At 43.0% G+C, this 26,402-nt stretch overlaps 1 protein-coding gene across 8 annotated transcripts in view; it reads left to right on the top strand.

Annotated features, from left to right (window-relative positions):
• RYR2 (ryanodine receptor 2) overlaps positions 1 to 26,402 on the top strand; it is an 805,689-nt gene that overhangs the window by 27,774 nt on the left and 751,513 nt on the right. The gene's annotated exons all lie outside the window — the stretch shown is intronic.

The following is a 26,402-nucleotide window of genomic DNA, read 5'->3' as shown; positions in this document are numbered from 1 at the left end:
ACATATACACCATGGAATACTATGCAGCCATAAAAAAAGATGAGTTTGCATCCTTTGTAGGGACATGGATGCAGCTGGAAACCATCATTCTTAGCAAACTATCACAAGAACAGAAAACCAAACACCGCATGTTCTCACTCATAGGTGGGAACTGAACAATGAGATCACTTGGACTCGGGAAGGGGAACATCACACATCGGGGCCTATCATGGGGAGGGGGGAGGGGGGAGGGATTGCATTGGGAGTTATACCTGATATAAATGACGAATTGATTGGTGCTGACGAGTTGATGGGTGCAGCACACCAACATGGCACAAGTATACATATGTAACAAACCTGCTCGTTATGCACATGTACCCTAGAACTTAAAGTATAATAAAAAAAGAAAAAAAAAAAAAAGAAATGCCTGAGACTGGGTAATTTGTAAAGAAAAGAGATTTAATTGGCTCATGTTTCCACAGGCTATACAGGAAACATGACAGTTTCTGGGGAGGTCTCAGGAAACTTTCAACCATGGCGGAAGGTGAAAACCAAGAGGAAGGAAAGCAGGCACGTCTTACATGGCTGGAGCAGGAGGAAGTCCGGGGGAAGGTGCTGCACACTTTTAAGCAACCAGATTTCAGGAGCACTCGCTCACTATCACCAGAGTATCACCAAGGGGGAAATCCACATCCATGCTTCAGTCACCCTCACCCTCAACCAGACCCCACCTCCAATGATCTTCCAATTGGGGATTACAATTTGAGATGAGATTTGAGTGGGGGCACAGATCCAAACCATATCAGTAATATAAATTGAATGATACAATATGTGACCTTTGAGATTGGCATTTTTCATTCAGCAAAATGCCCTTTTCATGCTATGGACATGCCACATTTTGGCCGTTTACAGCATGTCTTGCAAAATGCTTTTTCTCATATCTCTTTTACATTTCTTTTGCAAGACATTTTGGTCATTTTCAGTTTTTGACTGTTACAATGAAAAGGGCTATGAATAATCTTATACAGGCATTTATGCAGAAATCAGTTTTGTTTCTTTGGGATAAATGCCGAGGAATATGTTTTGTTGGTTGTAAGGTATGTTTAGTTTTTTAAAGAATTGCAGTATTTTCCAGGGTGGCTGCAGAATTTTAGATTTCCATCAGCAGTGTTTGGGAGATCCAGTTTCTCCACACCCTCGTCAGCATTTGGTATCGTAACTGTTTTTAAATTTTAGCTGTTCTGCTAGGTGTGTAGTGATATCTAATCATGGTATTAATTTGCTTTTCCCTAATGGTCCTGAAGACCTAAATGGTCTTTTTTTTTTTTTGAGACGGAGTCTTGCTCTGTCGTCCAGGCTGGAGTGCAGTGGTGCAATCTTGGCTCACTGCAAGCTCCGCCTCCCAGGTTCATGCCATTCTCCTGCCTCAGCCTCCCGAGTAGCTGGGACTACAGGCACCCGCCACCATGCCCGGCTAATTTTTTGTATTTTTAATAGAGATGGGGTTTCACCATTATAGCCAGGATGGTCTCGATCTCCTGACCTCACGATCTGCCTGCCTCGGCCTCCGAAAGTGCTGAGATTACAAGTGTGAGCCACCGCGCCTGGCACCTGTGTCTTTCTTTTAAGTCAAATGTCTCTTCATGTTGTTTGCCTGTCTTCTAAATGGACTTTTAAAAAAATGTTGAATTTCAAAAATTCTTTATCAGTGTTTTCTCCTGGTTTGTAGCTTATCATTTTTTCCCACTCGACAGTCTTTCAAAAACCAGAAGTTTTTAATTTTGATGAAGTAAAATTTATTGGTATTTTTCTTTTCTGGATTGTGCTTTTGGCCCCGTGCCTAAGAACTCTTTGCGAAGCTCTTGGTCTTCAATATTTTCTCTTATGCTTTCTTCTAAATGTTTTATATTTTTATGGTTCTCATCAATGATCTGATTTTGAGTTAATTTTTGAATAAGGTATGAGACTTAGGTAGAGATTCTGTTTTTTTCCTGTCTCCAATTATTCCAGCAGCCTTTGCTGAAAAGATTACCAGTCCCCCATTGAATTGCTTTTGTACAAAATTATTTGATCATACTTGCATGGAGCTATTTCTGTATTCTGTGTTCTGCTTCATTCATCTATGTGTCTAGCCATCCACCAATACCATACAGTGTTGATTACTGTAGCTATGTATGTCAGGTAGCGTGTTCTCTCTCATTTAATTCCTCTTTTTCAAAATTGCTTTACCATTTCCTTTGTCTTTCTATATAAATTTTAAAATATTCTTGTCTATACCTACAAAATATTTCACTGGGATTTTGATAAGAATTGTAGCAAACTTGTGTATCAATTTGGGTTGAGTTGGCATCTTTATTATTTTGTCTTCAAATGTGTGAACACTGTAGCAGATGTTTTTGATTTGGCTTACTGTAGAGTTCTTCCTGACTGAACTCTTTTCTGTTAACATCCTGTGCTTTAATTATTGCATCCTATTTCCTTTAGCTGAGTTTTTAAACCTGCGGACATGTATGTCAATTTCACATCATTTCTCCTTGATCATGGCAGTGAATGTCCATTGCATTGTACTATACAGAGTTTGTGGTATAATTAATCACGCCCTACACTTAAGTCACTAGCAGATTCTACATTGCGTACCTTGATTTATCCAGAACTTTGAATTTTTTTTTTTTGCTAAGAACTGTACCTATTTTTAGACTCTTTCACTTTCTCATCATGTCAATCTCAGACAATAGATAGCACTAGTATTTGGCTTTCTGGGTCTCATTTTCCTCAAAGAAACAGAACATTTCATTGTTTTTTAAAAAACACTTCTTGAAAACAAGTATATACAGTATGGTAATTACAATAAAGTCGCACTGACATGCAGAGGCTAGGCCATTGGCAGGGTTATCAAAATACAGCCAGATTATCAGTAAACAACATATAAATGGGATACCTATAAATAGGCAAAATTTATGCCTCAGCAAAAATATGAGTTTAATAGGTGATGAACCTTTGGCATGGCTCCAGAACAGTTGACATTGGTATGTTGTCCATGTGCTGTCGAAGCCTTTATTCTAATAAGATTGGTAAATTGTCCCTTACCAACGTGGCCATTTGTGTAAATATATTCTTTACTTCAGTCTGTAGTTTCACATTTTCACTGGTGGATGAATATTCTCGATTCTTAGGGGTTTTTAAAAACACTTCCCGTGTGTTAATTTAGTCTCATCTACCCTGTATTCTTCTTCTTATTACATTTGCCCTGACTTTTCAAAAATGGGTTCATTATGAGAATTTCCTTAAGAAAGTCTTTACTGTGTTATGATTGAAACACATACGTAACTTAATTCTTCTTCGGCATCATTTATTTTTACTTAGAGCTTTACGTGGTTCTGCTGACTCCATTTTCTGGCTTTTGGTGTATAAAATGAACTTCTCTTTACTGTTTTTAGATCTCCCTGTATTGTAGCCTTTAACTGACGTTTTTCTTCCAACCTGCTCCTAGGTGAGCCAGTTGAGAAAAAAATACATATAATGGAAACATTGCACTGGGGCAAAAATCTCCTGTATCTCTTAATATTTGGCATAATTGCAGCAACTCTAGTAGAATTCCCTTTTTCAGAAAAGAAGTTATCAGTGTAAGAAAAGTTTAATGATGAGTGGAGGAAAATAGCTCATTAGGACATTATGATCTCTTGAACTGTGAATTGTTTAAAAATGATGTTAAATTCTGCTTTTCATCGGTTGTTCTGGAAGAGTGCTGGTGAATGAATTTTCCAGTCCAGGCCCTAGAAAAATCCATGCAGCTCATCCCATTTATATGTTGTTTACTGATAATCTGGCTATATTTTGTGATAAGAGAAAGTGGGAAAGATTAATGGGAACCACTCAGAGGTTTAACAATAGAACTTAAAAAGAGCAATTTTCAAAAGATAATTTTGAAATATGTACTTAATATAGGACCATAAATGGACTTCTTTAGAGATTTAATTTTAATGTTATTTGTGTCTAGTATAAGTAAATACTTTTCAAAACAGGGCACAGCAAGTTGGACATTTATAACTTATACAGTGAGTACAGAGAGGACTTTTGTACTGGACTTAATGATTAATGCCTGTTAGCCAGATGACTAAAAGTAGTTCATGAAAATCAGGAATGTTTATGTAACATTTAACTTAGGACAGAAATATTTCCCAAGGAAAATGCTTGATGATTTTTTATTAGTTAATGCTATTGCCTTTCATAATTTTTTAAAACCTTAGTGAAGTACTGAATTATTAGGAGTGAGGAATTTCCTTCAATATTCTGGAAAAGTCCATATTAAAAAAATGGTGTCAGGCAAGAGTTTAGGCTTCTTAAATTATGCTTTCTTTTCTTTTTCTTTTTCTTTTTTTTTTGAGACGGAGTCTGGCTCTGTTGCCCAGCTTGGAGTGCAGTGGCCGGATCTCAGCTCACTGCAAGGTCCGCCTTCTGGGTTTACGCCGTTCTCCTGCCTCAGCCTCCCGAGTAGCTGGGACTACAGGCACCCGCCACCTCGCCTGGCTAGTTTTTTGTATTTTTTTAGTAGAGACGGGGTTTCACTGTGTTAGCCAGGATGGTCTTGATCTCCTGACCTTGTGATCCGCCTGTCTCGGCCTCCCAAAGTACTGAGATTACAGGTGTGAGCCACTGTGCCCCGCCAAATTATGCTTTATTTTCAAAGCTACTCACTTCAGCTTATTTTTATTAGGCTATTTCTCAAGGAATAGATTTTACTTTATTGGTTTTCATGTGAATACTGTTTTTCCGTAACAATTGCATTTTATTAGAAAATTTTTTCTGAAAACTTAATGTTTGAAATGAAATGCACATAGATATGGCATGATATTAATAAACATTTTCCTTTATTCTCTTAAATTTTTGATTGCTTTCCATTGCTCATTATAAAAGTGGTCCAGTTAAGCTATTGGAGGATGGTTTGACATACCTGTTGGTGTTTTAATTTTTTTTTTTTTTTTTTTGAGACACAATCTTACTGTGTTGCCTGGATTGGAGTGCAGTGGCATGACCATGGCTCACTGCAGCCTTGACCTCCCAGGCTCAAGTGATCCTCCCACCTTGGCCTCTCAAAGTGCTGGGACTACAGGTGTGAGCCACTATGCCTGGACTGTGTTTAACTTTTTACCTATCTATTTTTTATGATTTTTTTCTTGCAGACTGACTTGAAGCAAATTGGCAGCAAGATCCCCCTGCCTCAGCCTCCTGAGCAGCTGGGACTACAGGTGCATGCCACTGGGCCCAGCTAATTTTTAAATAACTATGTCAAACCATCCTCCAACAGCTTAATTGGACCAGTTTTATAACATGATGAACAACAGAAAACAATTAAAAATTTAGGAGACTAAAGGTCTTGTACTCCTGGTTTCAAGTAGTTCTTCTGCCTCAACCTCCCAAAGTGCTGGTGTCACAAGATCCTTAGGGTGTTGCTTTATCAGCTGGAACCTCTGTGACCGGTGGTGCCTCTGCTTGGGTTTTGCTCGTGCCCACTGGGCTCATTTCGCCCACTTGGCCCGGCAGGCTGTGCTTGGTTTGCACTACCATCCCAGATCCCACGCCTGCCAAGGGCGAGTCAGGTGCAGAGAGGCAAGGGTTGTGTGAGCAAGTGAGTGTGGGGTCCAGCCACTGTGTGTAGCCAGGTATGCTGGCTGGGGTAGGGTGGGCTGCTCCAGGTGCTGGCACAGGTGCCAGCTCCATGTGAGGCTGTGGCCGGATCAGACGTACTGCAAGTGGCTTCTGCTATGGGCACCAGTATCTGGACAAGGAGAATGCAGTGGCACCCAAAAGCTTGGAGATGCCAGGAACTGCAGAGCCCCAAGGAGAGTGTTACAGCGTGTCGCAGCCCTGGCTCAGGGAGCCCCAAAGGCCACTGCTCTTCTCTTCTTAGTTGCCTGCAATGTGGTGAGTGGGGGGCATGTTTCCGGCCTGTTTGTGTTACAACTCTTTCAGTCCTGCCGGGTCCCGGTTCCCAAGTCCAGTGTCCAGGAAGAATGAGGTACACAGACAGCTGGAGGGTGAGTAAGTCGGAGGGGAGCTTCATTGAGCAACGGAACAGCTCTCATGAGACCTGAAGTGGGCAGCTCCCTTACGCAGGCAGGTCTTCCTGACGAGTGTGCGAGTCCGGCTGAGTCCAGGGTTTTTTTTTTTTTTTGAGACAGAGTCTTACTCTTGACCCCCCAGGCTGGAGTGTAATGGCATGATCTTGGATCACTGCAACCTCCACCTCCGAGGTTCAAGTGATTCTCCTGCCTCAGCCTCCTGAGTAGCTGGGATTACAGGCGCCTGTCACCATGCCCAGCTAATTTTTGTATTTTTAGTAGAGATGAGGTTTCACTATGTTGGCCAGGCTGGTCTCAAACTCCTGATCTCAGGTGATCTGCCTGCTTCAGCCTACCAAAGTGCTGGGATTATAGGCGTGAGCCACCGTGCCCGCTGAGTCCAGGTTTTTATGGGCTCAGAAGGGAGGAAGTGAGGGCTGATTGGTCCATGGTCGGCCATGGCAGGCCTGGAAAAAACACTATAAACTCTTACTCTGTGTTGGGGATTCCACTGGGAAGTGGCCTCCTGGCCCCCAGGCTTCAGGTCGTGCCTGGCTTGAAGATGGGGCTTCACCAGGGTCCTGCCTCTTCCGGCCTAGAAACCTGTCTGCCTCCTGTGGCCATCAACATTGTGTCAAAGATGCCCAGGCCGTTCCCTCCGAGGGGTGCCTGCAGAGCTGCTCTCAGCCCCACCGGGCTCCAGCTTGTCTCCCTGAGCTTGTAGGTGCCTACAGTTTCAGAGGGGGATGAGGTGGTGGAGGGGGATGCTGGTGTGTCATTACCACCTTGAGCGTGGGTACAGCTGGCCAGGTCGTGACAGTGCCCGGGCTCGGGCTTCTACTTTACTCTGAAATTGGAGCAGGCACTAGTGGTGGGGAATGGCCAGGGAGCGGGCACTTCTGACCCTGCTGGGGGAAGAGGGCTTCCTGGGACACCAAGAGCACATGGATGCCACTGAACCCGGCCTGTGCAGCTTTTGAGATCAGTTGGAGTTTAGCAAATTCCACTTTCCACTGATCAGGGTCAACTTCCAGGCATTGAGTGGATGGGCAGAGAAGATGAGAAACAGATGAAGAGAATACTCCCAGCAAAGGGGCAGAGACAAGGAGCTGGTCTGCAGAACAAGGGCTCATTAGAGAATTTTTCTTTAGTGCACCAACCAGCAAGGGGGAAGTGAATGCCAAAAGGAGCTGTGGGAGGTTTTCTAGAATGTCAGTTATAAAGCTACTTGTTGCACACATAAAATAGATTAGGAAACTCGTATTTAATCTTAAAAAAATCTTTTAGTGTATGCCAGAGCATTTTAATCTGAAAATATTTAAAAATACCCTCCTGTAATCCCAGCACTTTGGGAGGCCGAGGCGGGTGGATCACATGAGGTCAGGAGTTCGAGACCAGCCTGGCCAACATTGCGAAACCCGGTCTCTACTAAAAATACAAAAAATTACCCAGGCATGGTGGCAGGCACCTGTAATCCCAGCTACTTGGGAGGCTGAGGCAGGAGAATTGCTTGAACCTGTCAGGCAAAAGTTGCAGTGAGCAGAGATCATGCCACTGCACTCCAGCCTGGGCGACAGAGTGAGAGCCCATCTCAAAACAAAACAAAACAAAACAAAGAACAGCTCACCAGTTAGTATAACTAATGCTCCAGGAAGCTGCCACATATTTACCTCAGGACCTGTTTCTATCTTCACCCCACTGCACACTGAAATAGACACTTGAGGACCTAGTGCAGAGGACTATGAAGAGGATTGTTACAAGGAGTTAAAGGCTAAACCTGGTGGTCATTTTAAGGAATTTGGATTTTATCCTGGAGTCTTTCGTGGACTGGCTATTTGACAAACATCTACAGAATGCCTGGTTTGTGGTGGGTGTTGAGAATACAGATAGGGGCCCTGCTTTTCTCTCAGGTAGTGAGAGTGAGCAAGCCCGGAAGCGAACCTCATGAGACAAAGGGGGACCACGTAGGAGGTCACTGTCCTGCTCTGCATTTGAAATAAGGACTGTTTAGAGCCCCGATGTCCAGGATGGCAGCCACTGGCTACGTTTGGCCCCTTGGAGTGCTGCAGGGGCAAGACGCATACCAGATTTCAAAGACCTAACATGGCAAAAAGAATATAAAATATCTCATTAATAATGCTTCAGGCTGGGCACCGCAGCTCATGCCTGTAATCCCACACTTTGGGAGGCTGAGGTGGGCGGACACCTGAGGTCAGGAGTTTGAGACCAGGTTGGTCAACGTGGCAAAACCCGTCTCAACTAAAAATAAAAAAATCGGCTGGGTGTCATGGCATGCACCTGTAGTTGCAGCTAGTCAGGAGGCCGAAGCATGAGAATCACTTAAACTCGGGAGGGAAAGGTTGCAGTGAGCCGATCTCATACGACTGTACTCCAGCCTGGGCGACAGAACGAGACTCTGTCTCAAAAAAAAAAAAAAAGAAAAAAAAAAGCTTCAGTAGTGATTGATTACATGTTGAGATAATATTTTCGACGTATTAGATTATACAAAATATATGGTTAAAATTAATTTCACTTTTTGCTTTTCATTGTATTCTTTTTTTAAAAACATGGCAATGAGAAGATTTAAAATTTTTTGTGTGGGAGCCCTAAATGGTGGCTCATGTCTGTAATCCCAGCTATTCAGGGGGACTGAGGCAGAAGTATTGCCTAGGAGTTTGAGACCAGCCTGAGCAACATAGTGAGACCCCCATCTCTAAAAAAATGAAAATAAATTAGCTGGGTGTGGTGGAATGTGCCTGTAGTCCCAGCTGCTTGGGAGGCTGAGGCAGGAGGACCATTTGAGCCCAGGAGTTCAAGGCTGCAGGGAGCTATGATTATGCCACTGCACTCTAGCCTGGGTGACAGAGCAAGATCAAGGCTAGGTTTCAAAAAATAGATTAAATAAAATTGTATATGTGGATAGGTTATTGGGCAGCACTGCCGTAACCTACGTACTAGCTGTGAGAAGGGGAAGAAAAGGATGACTTCTTGGGAGGAAGATGCGACAATGGGAGGAGACTGATGGATAGAGGCTGCTTTACATCTCTGAGGCCTCAAGCAGTGTTCGCCTTGTCATCTGCATCCCTCCAAAGTCACCTGCTTTTGTCTTCTTTTTTTTTTTTTTTGAGACGGAGTCTCACTCTGTCGCCCGGGCTGGAGTGCAGTGGCCGGATCTCAGCTCACTGCAAGCTCCGCCTCCCGGGTTGACGCCATTCTCCTGCCTCAGCCTCCTGAGTAGCTGGGACTCCAGGCGCCCACCACCTCACCTGGCTAGTTTTTTGTATTTTTTTTTAGTAGAGACGGGGTTTTACCGTGTTAGCCAGGATGGTCTCAATCTCCTGACCTCATGATCCGCCCGTCTCAGCCTCCCAAAGTGCTGGGATTACAGGCTTGAGTCACCGCGCCCGGCCGCCTGCTTTTGTCTTTTTGCATAACTTGTTTCAAATGTTCTGCCACAACCTCCCCCAGCCCAGACACATTCCTGACGTTATTTTATGATTAGTCAGTCACCATGGGTGGACGCTTGTTCCAGTGCCACATCAGCAATGACTTGTGCAAACCCAAGATGGCCCATTGGCTTGGTCCTTCTTTGCCCAGTGTAAGAGTCTGTCTTGTGCCTGGACACTGAGGGTTGGGGAGGGCAGTCCGTCAGAGATGATTCAGGCGGTGTTACGTTGGTGTGACTGGAACTATTGTTATATTATTAACAGGCAGAGGGCCATCCCTGGCAAGAGTTGCTTTGCAGGTTAGGATGATGAGTCACTGATTTTGAAGCTGGTGTATGTCTAGGTAGAAATACTGAACATGCAGCTGGATTGTGCGGCCAGGTCTTAGAGAGGGGTCTGGGCTGATCCCACATGTTTGGGAGCCATGTTCATAGAGAGAAGGATGTGGGGGTCACCCCATGGTTAGGAGGGCAGAGACCCAAGCACTGAACCCATTCTCAGTTAGGTTTTATGCTTGGATATCGCTGCTGTGAATTGAAAATCTGAGCCTCTAAGCAACATTTTGGAAAGCCTGTTTCACAGTTCTGCTTATGCAGGATTTTCTACCTTTTTTTTGGCCCATGTATTTTTCTCTATGCTTAGAGGGGGAAAAAATGTGAGAAGAAAGTGTGTTGGAAAGAAAGTCAACAAAGATCTGAGCCACGAACTCGATGTATCTACATTTGCTTTGGTTCAGGACCCACAGGTTTGTGCCCCTCGGTCCCCTTGTGTGGGCACCCATGGCCCAGACTTCAGGGAGGGCTAGGTCCAAAAGGGACAGCCAAGATCCACAGGAGGTCCCTCTCTTTCTTTATATACATATACATATATAAATACACCCCCACATATATATACATGCACATATACATATTCACAATTTGGAAATTTCTCATGCATTTATGTTCCAGATATATGTCACATATATGGCACACACACACACACACACTCTCTCCCCCTCTCTGTCTCTGTCAGTATTCCATCCCAATGACCCATCCAGGTGGAAAGAAGGTTTTATTGGCTTTCATCAGGAACCTCACCCTTCCCAGAAGACTTCCCTCATTTATATGAATAGGAGGCAGCCATTCCAGCCTAAAGACGCAAAACCTTCACTCATGGAAAGTCTTCAGTTTCTCCTGCGGCATGGCCTTCCTGTCCTAGCTGCCATCCTGAAACTCTTCTTTCTTTTAATGGTGAACTCCACCAGGCACTACTTGGAGATGATTCCTGGAAGGCAGGAGACATCAGCACCTGTGTAAAGGGAAAGGCTAATTACTCCAAGATCACTGTGATTTCTTAATGGGGAGAAGAACTCAGCGGGCAAAGACTGCTTTAGAGATGAAGGTTTTGGTCCTAGCGACATGCTGTGTCAGTGAGGTCCCCAGGGAGAATCTTGGTTTGCTATGATCTGGTGCTGATAAGCATTAATTGATTAAACTAGTAGCCGACATTATTGATCATGTACTGTGGGAAAGGTCCTATTATAAGCAGCGTTTGTGTGTTAACTTACTGACTCTTCACAGGACCGTGTGAGGTATATGCTGTTATTAGACCCATTTTAACGCAGGCACAGGGAGGTTAAACCACACAGCTCATCATTTTGTGCCAGAACTTAAAGCCAGTGTCAGAGCCTCAGCACTAAGCACTACTCTATTCTGCCATTAAGACAAAGGCCTTTTGTAGGAAGCCAATGATGATGAGCAAAGATGCCAGATATTTTTAATGGTCTGGAAATGAAGTATTAAAATTGTTATTGTCAATACACCTTTGTATTAATTTGTTGGTGCTGCTTTCATGCACTGCCTGTTATCTTGATGGAATTAAAACCCCTGTGTCATATTCTTTCAAATAGGAATATATATATATATTCCTCTTTGGGGAACTGCCTCTTATAGCTGCCCCTCCTGCGGTCTTGTGTTTCCAAGTTCTCAGTACCATAAGGTTAACCCACCAAGCCTTGGCTAAGCAGATGTGTGTGGGCTGAGTGCTTGTTAGTTTCTGTGAGTTTCTTCTATATGTAACAAGTGTTAAATTGGACCCTGCTATTGTTAAGATTCTTTATTTGAGCAATTTAATAGGGAAAGTTAAGTGTGAATACACGTTTTCAGGCTCACCTGCAGTGTCAGGTGATAATTCTTTCATCTCCTTGCTATTCTTATAAAATACTACAGATATCACTAAAGTCTGATTAATGTTTAGTTTTCGTGGAACAAAGACTTGGACATTTCTAACAATTTGCCCGACGATTTACTTTCTGTAAGCCCTTGCACACTTTCGTCTTTATAAATGTTTATAGTGACTTGTTGCCCGTTCAGAATTATAGCCTGGCCCTGCTTCTGGCATGCAGTATGGGCCCACTGTTGCCATGAGTTCCCATTCAGAAGTTACAGAGAGCCATCAGCAGTTACCCTTTTCAACACTCATTTATTTGAAGACTAGGGAGTAGAAGGAGAAAGCCCCCTCAGTGCTCTCTGGCAGTTTGGTCCATGCTTTGAAGTTAGTGAGAAAATTCCTCGTGACCATGTAGAAGTTTCCCGATAAATTTATGTTCAAGTGGTGGCATTTGGGCAGGTAACAGCCAGATGAAAAGCCAGTGGAATCCCAGGATCCGGTATGTGCTTAGTGGTTCTCATGCCATGCCACTCTCAGGCCAACCAGGTAACCCTCTCTCAGCACTTCTAGCCTTTCACTCCGTGATCTCATGCAGAATTTAAAACAAAAATCAAAACATGGAAGGCCTAAGCTCCTTTCTTGATAAAGTGCAGAATGCCTCTTTATTCCACAGTCATCTCTCCTCTCTGCTTGTGTTGGTGTATGAGCTTGTTTCCAGATGGTTCAGTGGGGATGAGAATGTGAACTGATGAGGCGAGTATGTCTGTGTCTTTCTGGGGAGAGGAGATATTGGGCTATTTACAAACATCCGCAGGTCTTCCCTTTCACAGACAACAAAGCAAAGTGCCCTTTAACTGTGCTCCTCTATTTCCCTGCCCCAAAATACTAGACACAGCAGTGGTTTCTTTACTCACTGCTTCTTATATTACTGGCCTTACCACTCACTGAAATAGCTCTGAAAGATGACCAGTGAGCTCTCAAACGCTTTCTCTCAGTATTCATCGCCTTGAACTTCCCTGGAGGACATGGGACTTTTGTCCACTTAGGCATGAAAATCCAGAGTGTACGTTATGCTCATTGCACATCTCAATGCAGACCAGCCACATTTCAGGTGTTCCGTGGACACACGTGGCATGTGGCTACCATATTAGACAGTGTGACTCTGAAGAGTGATTATTTTATGACCCACCCCTGTTCTCCCTGGGCCTCTCTTGGTTCTCTCACTGTCCAAAGGTGAAAGCCTCCAGAGTTTGGTCCTCGGTCCTCCATCATCTGCCCCCACATTCCATCCTCCTCTTTGAAGATCTCATTCACAACCACAACACCAGCTCACCGTGGAAAGGACATTACCCCAGTGCCTCATCCCCATTTTCACCTGGATGCACATGGTATTTCAAATTCAGCTTATCCCAAAGCAAATCCATCTGTGTCAAGCTGGCTTCTCTGCTTTCATCCATGCATCTTGCATTTTCCTGGCTTCTAATGCTCCCGCTAATGTTATAAAGCAGTTAACAAGGCAATCAGGCTATGTAAGCAGAAATCTGTGAATACTAAGACCCGTCAGCTGAGGGTATTATGGAAATTGAATGGCACTTGTAAGAAAGCCCAACATGTATAATGATGTGCATAATTCTTACAGGCAGCAAGGTGGCTAGGCATGTCTAGTTATTCATGAACATTAAGGTTGTTATTGCTTTAATTCACAAGCAGAGCAAGCGTTTTGGGTAACAGATGGAAAGGCGGGGGAGGGGTAGTTTGTGGCCCTCAGTCCCCTCCCTGATGCCAGGAGGAATTGAAGCTTTGCTTTCATCATCCCTCCTCCCAGCTGCATTTCCTTGGTGCCCTCACTGTTCCCAGTGTCACTGGTTAGGGAATAGTCCTTTGCTTTTGGCCAGGCATTTCTTGAATGTGCTAGTCCCTTTTTAATTCTCTGAAAGGAGAATCAAATTAAAAACTGACTTGGGTCCCGATATAATGTGGAGTTAACTGTTAATTTCACCCGCTGCGCCCATGCAGGAAGCATGAAAGTGCCTTATTGAAGGGCCGGGGCCGGCCCTCCTCTGTGCCCTGGTCTCAGCCCAGAATAATCTTGCCGAGAGCTGTATTCCCGCAAATGCTGAATGGTGATAGGAAAGCACCAAATTCACATCGGCTTTTTATTTTCATTATTTCTTATTTTAAAAGTAGGTATTTCATTGAGTTATCTTTCCGCAAAAACTACTCAAGGGTGTGATTGCCATTTATGTTCATTTTTTAGCCTGAGTCGTGAAATTGGAAGTGCGACAGATACTTTAGTTTCTCTATAGGCTTACATAGTGGAGTGCATCCAATTAATATCAATTTAAAAATGATCTCTAGGGATATTAGGGTAGTGTTTACAGTGACTTATTTCTTTTCCTAATAGAACTAGTTTATAAAACTTTAGTCATTTCAGCTACTGGGATGGAACCATGACTTGGCAAAAAGAGACAAATCTTTGGAGTCAAAAATATCTGAGTTTCAGTTATTGGTTCTACTATTGGAAAAATTACTTTATCTTTCTGAGTCCCTTCCCAGTTGCATAAAATAAAATCTACCCCATCAGATAAAATTCTTAACTTGCTCTGCACGTGTTAATTTCATCTCTGCTGTTCCTGGAAGATGGAGGAGGAGAAGGGAAGCAACGAGAAAGGTCAGGAGGCTGAAGCCACAAGGGTATACAACAGCTGTGATTTTAGAAGAGTGTAATTGGGCACGTGTGTGTGTTTAATCTATTTGATTAGATTGCTTTCCTAATATCAAGAACCAAGAGCATTTGAGGTGAAATGCCCCATTACTTGATCTCAGTTGGAGGGGCCTGGAATCCTGGGAACTTGACGGGGAGAAGAGAGCTATTCAGACAGGGATAGGAAGATCAGTGAGGCACCTGCTTCTGACTTTCTCTTTCTTTTCTTTTTTTTTTGAGAGGAAGTCTCCCTCCATCACCCAGGCTGGAGTACAGTGGTATGATCACAGCTCACTGCAACCTCTGCCTCGCAGGCTCAAGTGATCCTCCCACCTCAGCCTCCCAGGTAGCTGGGACCACAGGTGTGTGCCACTGCACCTGGCTAAGTGTTTGTATTTTTGGTGGAGACAGGGTTTCAGCATGTTGCCCAGGCTGGTCTTGAACTCCTGAGCTCAAGTGATCTGCTTGCCTTGACCTCTCAAAGTGCCGGGAGTACAGGCATGAGCTACTGCGCCCAGCCTGCTTCTGACGTTTTAGCTTAAGGCATGCTCTGTTAATGCCTACATTAGTTTGCCTGGGCTGTCATAACAAGTTACCGCAGATTCATTGGCTTAAACAACAGACATTTATTTCCTCATAATTCTGGAAGCTGGAAACTCAAGATCAAGGTGTTGGCAGGGCTGTTTTCTTCTGAAGCCACTCCTCTTGACTTATAGATGGCTGTCTTTTCCCTGTGTCCTCACGTGGTCTTTCCTCCATTGTCTGTGTCCTAATCTCTTCTTCTTCTAAGCACACTAGTCATATTGCATGAGGGCTCACCCTCATCTCCTCATCTTAAGTCAGCTCTTGGAAGGACTTGTCTCCAAATAACAGTCCCATTAGGGCTTTCACATACAAATTTTGTAGGAGGAGGGACACAATTCAGTCCTTAACCCTTCTTGTCTTAGTGGACAAGATTTTTGAACTTTTCTGTGTTTTGGGTTTGTCCTTTCCTTCTTCCCAGTCTGTTACCTTTATCTTACTATGGTGTTATGATGTGGAGGAAATGAAGGGTGCTGACCTCAACAGGGAGCCAGCATGTTGCTTAACTAATCCAAGCCAGGGCTTGCACGGAGGATTTTTATTTCCCACAATATCGTGGGTACCCTGTGCAGGGTGGTGAGGGGTGCCGTGTGGGACCATGTCACTTTACTTTGCGATGCTGGGAGTGTTTGGGCTTTGGGAGGAAAGGTCACAGGAAGCATTATGGTTTGAGCATGTAGAGTTATCCAGCCTTCACTCTCCAGCTGCAGTAGAACGAGATTGGCAAACAGCAGTCAAACTTACGCTTTTAAGTAAGGTAGAGCTGATACTAATGGACAAGTTGGTGCTATCCCCGGAGAAACATGAACTGCCTGTATTTGCATATGTGTATGTCTACAGCTCTCAAATTATAGTGTTATGGCTTGTTGTGCCAGAGAGTTCTTCTCTTTTCAGGCTGCATAGAATATTTTCATGGCCACTGACCTTGAGAAAGCAATTCACAGCACGTGCAAGGGAAAGACAGGAGGACCCCTTTCACAGTAAAGCTGGGATTCCCTGAAGGAGGGACTGAATTCGGGAAAACTTCCAAATTGCTGAATTTCTCTTCTTCCCTCATTAGTTGCTGTTGCTTCCAGATGGCACCTGAACCGGCATCTGGGCCAAGAGAATAGCATCCTAGCCAGTCTTTGCTTACTGGGTTTGGTTTTCGTGTGTGTTTGTAGCAACTCTGTTACATTTTCTTCTGTTTCCAGGTTCAACTCCAGGTTTAAGACATACTGCTCATTCCACTTTCCCCTGCTCCTCCTCCTCCTCCTCCTCCTCCTCCTCCTCCTCCTCCTCCTCCTCCATTGTTGCTAACCTGGTTACCTACCATGATGAATCATCCGGTTTTATAGTCTACCATAATCAAGATAAAAAATGTAAATGTTTTTGTTTAAAGGGAGATGCAAAATGTGAGAAGTGTAATGAGTAATGATTCACTCTTCAAGTACCATTTGAGGAGGTAGATTTATTCCTAATGCCAGATGCACCAAGACATATTTCTTTGCTTTGCTTTGCAGCCCACAGAGATGTCAATAAGCAGAAAATGACATTCGTGTATCTTGTTAAAAACCAAGTGCATGGAAATTGAACTTAATGGTGGATCTCACCACATTCTTGAATTTGAGATGTTGACAGAATTGGTGCCCCTCTTGGTGTCTGGGTGGCCAGCCTGGGTTTCTCTTCCCACATTCCCCCTCCACAGTGGGGCTTGGATGTGTTTGTAAAATGAGCCTTAATCAGTATTTGAGAAAGTCTCCATTTAATTTTGTGTGATTTTCATCTCAGAAGTTCTCGTGTTATTTGGAATAGAGAAAACATTTTAGATCACTTTAGATAGATAGTATTCAACACAATTATTTCTCTGTGCATGCTGGGTTAAGTCATTGGTATTTGTGCCACCCATTTGGCATCTGCTGGCACCAGCTGGGAACTGTGTCCTATACCTTTGAATTTAGAAATGAACTGCTGACTGCACTTGCCATTTCTGCCTTTGGAAATTAATGTAATATTGGATATATGTAATGTTGGATACTATTGGAAATTAATGTAAATGGAAGGCATGATACTCACTGAGTGTACTTTTTCTTTCCAATCCCAAGTGGCCTGGGACTAGCCATCTGTAAAGCTGTGTAAAGCATGCACGCCTGGCATATTTGCATTTGTGGGTTGGCAACTCTCGGTATGTGTGCCAAATGCAGATGGTTAGTGAGGTCCTGGCCACCTCCACACTCCTGTGACCACCACTCATGAATCTCAGGAGAGATCAAGAGAGATAGGAAGCAAGGGCTTGGCTACCTGTCCTTTTCTTTCCTTTTTCTACTTTCCTTGCGAGACTAAACTGTATTTACAAGTTCCTTCAACAAATGTGTAAATGTGTATTAGATGCCTCCTGGAAGTTGTGTACTGGAATCAATGCTTTTCATAATTTATTACCTCGAACTCCTGTGCCCTATGAGACAAAATAAAATGAAAAACAAAAGCCACGGGCATTGGTGTTATACGTTTCTTTTCTAAGTTTTCTAATCTATGATTTATCATTCTTCTGTGTTTTTGAGTTCATTCCTTGGCTTAGTACTAAACCAGGGATTCAGAAATTGTCCTGCGTTGCTTTTATGTTGTAGAAAATATTCGAGGGGTAAGGTTAAGTTTTCTACCTAAAAAATACATTCTTTCCAGCCTTGTTTTTGTGGTAGGTAATCATGTCTCACAGTACTTAGACAGTTTAGGTTAAGTTGTCACATGAAGGATACAGGATATGGCTCATAATATCTTACCTTCAAAAGAGGCAAGCATCGTATTCGGAAAGATAGCATTTTATTTAATTTCAGTTGAGTGTTTTCGTTACTTACAAAGCCAAAATAGCCCTTCTTGCCTGAGTTTCCACTATAACAGGAGAAGCCGTTTCTTTCTATTCCCGAATAACAAACCAAACCCACATGAGTCCCATAGATCTGAACCTCTCATTCTTAGATTAAAAATAGCTCCAAATTCATGGAGAGGCACCCTCTAGTTTTTTGCCCTTTGCACCTGCTGAGTCTCACCTTTTAAAAACCTCAGACCTCTCAGGAAATTCCCTGCCAATTACATGCATTTCGTCTGCCTCCAACTTAACCCATTCTCATTGCGGGGTAACTGTATTACATAATGGAGTTCAGATTAATTTTTCTTACATGTAAATGAAGAAAGCTAATACCTAGGTAGGCCTGTTTGAGAATAAGCAGAGCCTATTCTTCCCATTCCTTTAATTGTTAGCTTTTTAAAATGCATTTCCAACTAAGATAGTAGTGTAGAAAAGAATAACCATTTCTTTACATATACTGTTTTATTCCTTTTGACTACACTTATTATAGGAAATTATTTTTTGTTCGGTCTAGTACTAGTTCAGATATGTCCCTAAGAAGTAGTGAGTCAGTAGGAAGTAACCATCTAGCCACATGATTTTAAAGAAATCAGCCACTGAGAGTGAAATTAAACTAAAATGTATCCTGTCAAGTTTATATATGACCTCACATTTATTGCCAGCCTCCCTCAAGGGATACAGTGAAATCCACACTACTTTTAGCCAATAGAATTGTATGTTATCTTGTTAAGAAATATGAAAAGGTAAATAGTCTAAAATGGTTTAGAAAAATAATTCATTTTCTTTTTAGCTAATCCCAGTGTATCCCACCTGGTGCTGAAATATGAAATGAAAGTGGAAAACTTCAGTTGGTGGGAGTATATAATGAATTTTTAAGTAATCTCTGGTATTTCAGAAGATTATTCTTAGACAGTCTGCAGAGATGAGTTTATAAGGCTGGTGTGGTCGGCTGAATAAGGGCCTGTATTAGTCCATTCTCATGCTGCTATGAAGAAATACCTGAGACAGTAATTTATAAGAAAAGAGATTTAATTGACTCACAGTTCCACATGGTTGGGGAAGTCTCAGGAAACTTACAATGATGGCAGAAGGCACCTCTTCACAGGGCGGCAGGAGAGAGAATGAGTGCTGAGTGAAGGCAGGAAGAATCTCTTTCAAAACTATCAGATCTCATGAGAACTCACTCACTCTTACCAGCACAGCATGGGGGAAACCGCCCCCATGATTCAGTTACCTCCCACTGGGTCCCTCCCATGATATGTGGGGATTATGGGAGCTACAATTCAGGATGAGATTTGGATGGTGACACAGCCAAACCATATCAGGGCCCTCCATGTCCATATTCTAATCCCCAGAACCTGGAAATATGTTACTTTAGATGGCAAAAGGGACTTTGCAGATGTCATTAAGTTAAGGATCTTGGGATTATCTGGTGTAATCATGAGAGTCCTTATATGAGGGAGGCAGGAGGATCAGAGTCAGAGGAGATGTGATGATGGAAGCAGAGATCAGAGAGAGACAGAGTTGAAGATGCCACACTGCTGGATGGCCAGGAGCAAACAGATTTTCCCCTAGAAAAACTAGAAGGAGTGCAGCCCTGCAGACCCATTTTATTTTAGATGTCTGACCTCTAGAACTATAAAATAAATGTGCATAGTTTTAAGACATTATGTTTGTGGTAATTTGTTACAGCAGCAACAGGAAACTAATAAAGGAAACTAATATAGGAATATAGGAAACTGGCATAGACTTTGGGTATCCTTGGTTATAAATGACTGAATGACTGACTGTCCACCCTGATCTTCAGGTGAAGTGTAGTTCAGTGATTTTTCAATGCAAAAACAATTTCAGTGGCAGAAAACTCACAGGACTTTTTTACTTGGCCAAGGGTTTCAAGAGGAAGGCTCTGTTTTGAGAAAGAAAGTTGGCATGAAAGTTAAAGGTTCGATAGCTACTATGTCACATGTACAGTTGACTTGAGAACATTATCCCATGTGCATTACAAAATATAGTAATTTTGTAATAAGTTAAACCAGTTAAATGAAAATTATGTACTCATGTTTAATGTCATACATTTATTTTTGGAACAACTTTCACATGGTATTTGTGTAGAGTAAGAGTTTGGTTTGGTGAAGGAGTGTTACTATTCTGGCGGAAGATAGCAAGAGAGATTGAATTAGATGGTTAACTTTGAAAACGTGGCTTGGGAAATGGACCGAATAGAGAAAAGCCTGGGATCAAACACCCATGCTAACTACTGAGGGGCTCTGTAAACACCTAGAAACACAATTGGCAGTTCTCATAGCATGAACTTCACCAGGTTGTTTCAGGATTCTGACTGAGGGATGGAAACTTTCTCTTGTAATGTGTCCAGTGAGCTTAGCATCCCTTAGGAGATGACTTACCCTAAGGAGGGCACCATTCCCAAATCCCTGTTGATCTGAACTTCAAATTATAGAAATACCAGGGACTTTTCTTTTCTTTTCTTTTCTTTTTTGAGATAGGGTCTTGCTCCATTGCCCAGGCTAGAGTACAGTGACACGATCTTGGCTCACTACAACCTCCGCCTCCTGGGTTCAAGCAATTCTTCTGCCTCAGCCTCCTGAGTCGCTGGGATTACAGGTGTGTGGTGCCACACCTGGCTAATTTTTGTATTTTTAGTAGAGACGGGGTTTAACCATGTTGTCCAGGCTGGTCTTGAACTCCGGGGCGCAAGCGATCCTCCTGCTTTGGCCTCCCTAAGTGCTGGGATTACAGGCGTGAGCCACTGTGCCTGACCAAGGGACTGTTCTTAGACCTGTTCTTTAAATCCTAAACCTGAACTCTGATTTCTCCTTCCTCTGAGTCCTATCCTTGCCCTTTAAATTCCAGACCTGTGCTGCCCAATGTGGCAGCCGCCAGCCAGAGCATTCCTAGACTGAAGGTGCCCTGGAAGCAGAAAGCACAGCTTTTGATACCAGGGTTCTTGGCTAAGTAGATGGGAATATGGAGAGAGGAGCAGAGAGTCAACAGGGGATGCGTTAAAAATAGAGATGTTTTGATAGCCATATGTTCATTTTTTTCTTTTATTTTGTCCTGTTTCTTCCTAGCTCTCTCTGGTCTTAATTTGACATATGGATACAGCTGGAATGACAATCACCTGATCAAAATATACTAGGGAACCTTTATAATACTGATTTCAGAGGAAACGCATGTTGAGAGAACAGATTTACCATAAGGATGCGTCGTATGATGGGCTGTAGTCTGCCCACCCTTGGGTTAACAATGGGTTGATATTACCTGGTGTGCCATGTAGAGTGGTGTTAAGGTCAAATAAAGGAATGTAAAAGCAAGTGGAAATATCCTTAGGCACACGACACTCCAAATGGCCTTTTTGATGCCTTATGAGCCTCTCAAATTAAAGAGTGTTTGTTTCCTTGAAGGAGACCCTCTGCTGTCTTCTCAGGCCTGGTGTTTGCTCTTGTGTGACTGTGCTATTTTGTCATGTGAAATGTCCCATTTGAAACCATGTTATTTAAAAATCTATGTAAACATTCTTTATATATGTGATATACAGATTACGCAGGTAATCTTTTTTCTTTTTCTTTCTTTCTTTTTTTTTTTTTTTTTTTTTTGAGACAGAGTCTCACTGTCTCTTTGTGCCCAGGCTGGAGTACAGTGGTGTGATCTCGGCTCACTGCAACCTCTGCCTCCTGGGTTCAAGTGATTCTCCTGCCTCAGCCTCCCGAGTAACTGGAATTACAGGCATGCGCCACCACGCTTGGTTAATTTTTGTATTTTCAGTTGAGATGGGAGTTTCACTATGTTGGCTAGGCTGGTCTTGAACTCTTGACCTCAAGTGATCCCTCCACTTCAGCCTCCCAAACTGCTAGGATTATAGGCATCATCCACCGTGTCTGGCCAAAGATAGTCTTATTATTATTTCAAAACCTAATTCAACTTGCTTCCTTCACAGCATTTCTTGGATAAATCCCACAGTAGCAGAATTGCCTTCTCCCTCCACATGTAGAACCTCAATTTGCTGAGGCCAGCACAGCAGTATGTGGGCATATATGGTGCTCTGTGACAGTGCTGGCCCGTAGAACTCCCGGTGAAGATGGGCGTGCCTTATGTCTGCACCATCCAGTACCACTAGCCACATGTGGTTATTAAATCCTTAAAGTGTGACTTGTGTCACCAAGGAACTGGATTTTACATTTTATCTAATTTTAATTAACCCAAATTTAAATACCCACAGGAGACTAGCAGGCACTTTATTGGACAGCAGTGATTCTGTAAGATCATCTGAGTAGAGGGAATAACAAGCGGAGAACCTGATGGGAGGCTCCCTGAAGAACATGTTGTAGTGACTTTGGCTGGGACACGACCTCAGGAGCCCACAGTGATGGTGGGCTGGGGGAGGAGCTAAGAAGAAAGTGAGACTTTCAGGAAAATTTCAGAATAGAAATAAAGGGCAGATGATTTATTCATGACATGGAGCTGCCCGGACAGTCAACTGGGAAAGAGATGTCAAATATGGGAGATCAAGGACAGCACAGGGGAACAGTGACGGGAGCAGGAGCCCCAGGGGGCTTCTGCAAAGGAGTCCAGTGTGACCCTGGTTGGGCTCAGGTGACTGGAAGAGAGCAGTTTCATCCCTGAGGACTTAGGCCTTTGTTTCCCCAGGACCATGGGCTCTGGATGAAGTGATTAGCCCTGGATGGAGGTGGAGGGAGAAATAAGAATTGGGCAGAGGGAGTTAGGAAGAACCGACGGACTCTTAGAAACTGGATCTTAATGATCAGCCAGAGTATTGGCAGGCATGAGATCCCAGTGGCCACAGAGATCAATCGATTCTTTTGCCTAGTGAAGTTAACAGTGATGCTTTTCCTGTAATTGAGATAATCTGTGTGCAGTCTGTGTTTCCTGGGGTGGTTCTCACGCTGCTATGAATTAGGCCACCTTGAACAGCTGACTGAGCATGGCAAATCAGAGTGGTGCAGCATAGACTGTGGGCAGAGAAGCTGGGGGGAAGCAGGAGTCCTGGGTATTTGGAGGATGGATGCCTGAACCGTAGGCAGTGGTGACGGGAAGAGAGAAGGCAGGCCGGGAGCCTCTGTTTGGAAGGGCCAGTGGGGCAGGCGAGCTGGCCTGACTCCCTTCTTCAAGTCCTCCATTTTGACCTCTGTGCCTTTGCACAGATACATCTGGCTTTACAGATGGAGGTGTTCCTGGAAAAGGAAGTCAAATGAAACAGGAAAATCTATGTTCAGCTTACATGCACTTAAGGGGAAGCTTGCTGTGTGCAGGAACCCTGTGGCTCCACAAATTTATTGGTTCTATGGGGGCTCAGTTGTACCATAGTTACACTCTAACTTCCTCTCTCTGTAGGATCTGTAAATGCTCTTACGCATTTTTAAAAGTGTGTATCACTCACCCACTAGGTAATGAAATCCTCATGAGCAAAAACCATAGTATCACTTCTGTTTTTTTCAGGACGTGCAGGGAGGATACTGTTTCTCCATGCAATCTTTGAATGCAAAGATGCTTAATAAATATTGATGGACAGAAGTGACTTAATTTTTATCAAACTCCTCATAGTTTTATGAATGCATCATTTGTTTTGTCTTCCTAAATATTATTAACAAATAACCTAAGCCTTCATGTATCAGTTGCTTCCTGGATGTCTTGCCCTCTGCTAAACATAGTGTGTGATTTGTGTCATGTAAACCTCCAGCAACTTTATAGATGGGACTGAACTTTTTAGATGGGACTTCTGAGGCTCAGAGAGGTTAAGTAATGTCTTCAGGTTATAGTTGCAAATTGAAATGTTGAAAATAAGACCATACATATAGTGAGCCTTTTCTCCCTTCAGGATTTTTTCCTAAAAGTGTTAGAGACAACAAAGCGCAGAGGGCACGTCAAAGGTATGTAAGACAAACTTTCTTTATTGAATCAACTTTGCCTTGGCTTCAACTGTGAAACTTGGATGATATAATCTAGAGTTGGGTACTGCACATTTCTGGACTCTGGGTCTTCCGCTGAACACTGCTGTACCACACGCTTCTATGGTAGAGGCTTTCACGGCAGGGCCGTGCAGCACTGTTGTGACACAGACAATCTGGAAGTTACAGAACAACCACCCTCCCACGTATTTACGAAAAGTGTAACATTTCACTGGGATTGTGTCTGAAAGCACTCTGTAGCTGAAAAGTGCTATACAAAGCCAAAGGGTTATCATAATTTTAGCTGACAGCAGGACTGCTGACATCTCTTTCTCACTCAAGGGAAATGCCCACGAGGCAAGCTACAGAGCATCCCCCTAGCCTGGTGACTGGAGGTCAAGGAGCTAACCTTTAGTGTTCCATCTGTGAGGAACACTCGGCATCTGTGAGGCTTTGGGAGATGCTGACAACCATCCATTTCCGCAGCGTGGTCCCAGCTGGGGAGATTATATGCAAAGGAGACCCCTCAGAAGGCAAGGTGGTGTGTAGTGGGCACGTGATAAGCTACTCACTGCATGGCTCAACATGGCTCAGGTAACGACTCAGGCAAGAGGATTCTGCAAAAAGGGAGATGGATGTCGTCGGGATAGGTGGGGAAGTGGACTTCTGGTTGACCTTGAAGTCTGGGCATTCCATGCAGGAGGGACAGTATATGGGCCCTGAAAAAACTAGGTTCCACTGGAGCCATTCGACTAGAACAGTTTTCATTTCTCATGCAGAAGTCTGAGTCTTCAAAGAAATGATGCTGAAAAGTTGGACTTAGAGACTATCACAGGAAAATGATGAAAGTCATAGCCTCTGGGATCCTGAAAACTGTTTGGCACTTCTATAGACTTTCACAGTCCTGGATTTCTGGGTAGGAGGAATAAAAACTGGATTTGACAGTGTCTTCCTTCAACAGAAGGGGCCTGATGTTAAGCAATGCCCTATTTCAAATACTTTCCACTGCAGAAAGAGTGCTGTCCAATTGCCAGTCTGGGAAATCTCTTCCTGGGCTTGTTTTGTTTTGGGATTAAATCACATGGAACTCTTTTCTTCAGCTCGTGTCATCATACTTGAGACACTGCTATTTCTTCCCTTTCGTTTCTAAATTGTGAACCTTTTCTTCTGCTTTTGTTTCAACCCAGAAATGTACACTTCTTGTTAATTGTTCTTATGAAAACGGTTTCTTTGCAGCAATAGGTGGCGAATAACAAGACTGGAAACTTCAAGTATACAGGACCACACTGCTTTCAATTCTAATTTTCCTAAGTGGCTTTGCTGAGGGAGGCAATATACATTGGTATATATTGGTATATATTTGGCGAGGGACTATACCTTGGTATGTTATTTTCTAACCTCAGTAATGGTATCTGGAATTATCGTTGACTTTTAGGCTAAGCCAGTCACTATTTTTAGTCTTCAGAAAAAAAAAAAATTGAAGATACTTAATTATAAAATAAAGGCTGCTCAGATTTTACCACTTGGACGAAAGATGAAAGTTCCAGAAGAGTACAAACTGAGCTGCCCTGGCATGTTTGGAACCTGTTTTCTACGACACAGTTGCTAGAGAGCAACATCTCATGCCCCCTGTAAATCTGTGAGGGTGTGTCCAGGAGAGCCTGCCTCCTACATTGTTTTGAATTAGAAATCCTGCACCTCAAAGGAACTGGAATTGATGGTCTGTCCTGCAGGTCTTCTTTTGGAGTAGAGTCTCAAGAGAAAGCTCTGCAGTCTTCAAAGTGATTTTAGTCTATTTTAGTCTTGCCTGTTTGTTCAAACCCTACTGAAATTGGGGTTGACTAATGGCCTCCTTAAAATTGGATTGATTTTAGCTTGAATATGTATTTTCTTTTCTTTTTCAACTTCTAGATGGCGTATATTCCAACGAATATGATTCAAGTATTCCAAATGCAGTACAGGATCCAAACTATGTCCCTTTGGTAGAGAAATAAATAGAGTGGAATTCTTTAGAGCTGCCAGACTGACCTTTTCCATCAGCCACTAAACTGTCTGAAAAATGACACAAATATTTAAGGCCTTGAGTTAAAAGGGGGAAGAAACTGAGCCATTTGAGTTAAAAGATCCAGGAGACTCTCTCCTGTTTGGTTGTTCATTCTTGCGTATTAATTTTTAATAAGGAAGTGAACCCCAGATGACAGAACTGATTTTCTTTTATTGGGTGACTGTTGAGATCTCTTCCATTGCTTAAATCAGGTTAAATAAGAGAGAATGCTGCTCTTTAAGTCTGGCCTCTGGGTCTCTGGCATATATACAGAGATTTAAACTTAATACCTATTCCTGTTTCTCAGGCATTCTCCTGACACCGTCTTCTAGTATAGGAGACCAAAACGGATAAGATGAAAGCAAAACATCTTGTGTAATGGAATCAAAGCAACTTTAATTTTTTTTTTTCTGGCAAGGAGGATATGGGCTTAAGTAAAAGACTCCATTTCATATATAATAATATATGAGATATAATAATCTTCCATGTACATCTACTACCAGTGATATTAGCTATTCCCAGTCAGTGTCACCCCCAGGGTTGGAGTGGGCTGGAGACCTGGGGAGGGAGAAATCAAGCCTCATATGCTGTGATGTCTTGACAAGTGAGTGCCCTCAATCCTGTTGGTATTTGTGCTGCAGGAGTTTTGTTGGTGCAGATTTGTATTTTAG

Source organism: Trachypithecus francoisi, unplaced genomic scaffold (assembly GCF_009764315.1).
Source record: "Trachypithecus francoisi isolate TF-2019V2 unplaced genomic scaffold, Tfra_2.0 Lachesis_group5, whole genome shotgun sequence".
NCBI classification, from domain to species: Eukaryota; Metazoa; Chordata; class Mammalia; order Primates; family Cercopithecidae; genus Trachypithecus; species Trachypithecus francoisi.
The sequence above is the reverse complement of the archived record's forward strand: the minus strand, read 5'-3'. Positions and strand labels throughout refer to the sequence as shown.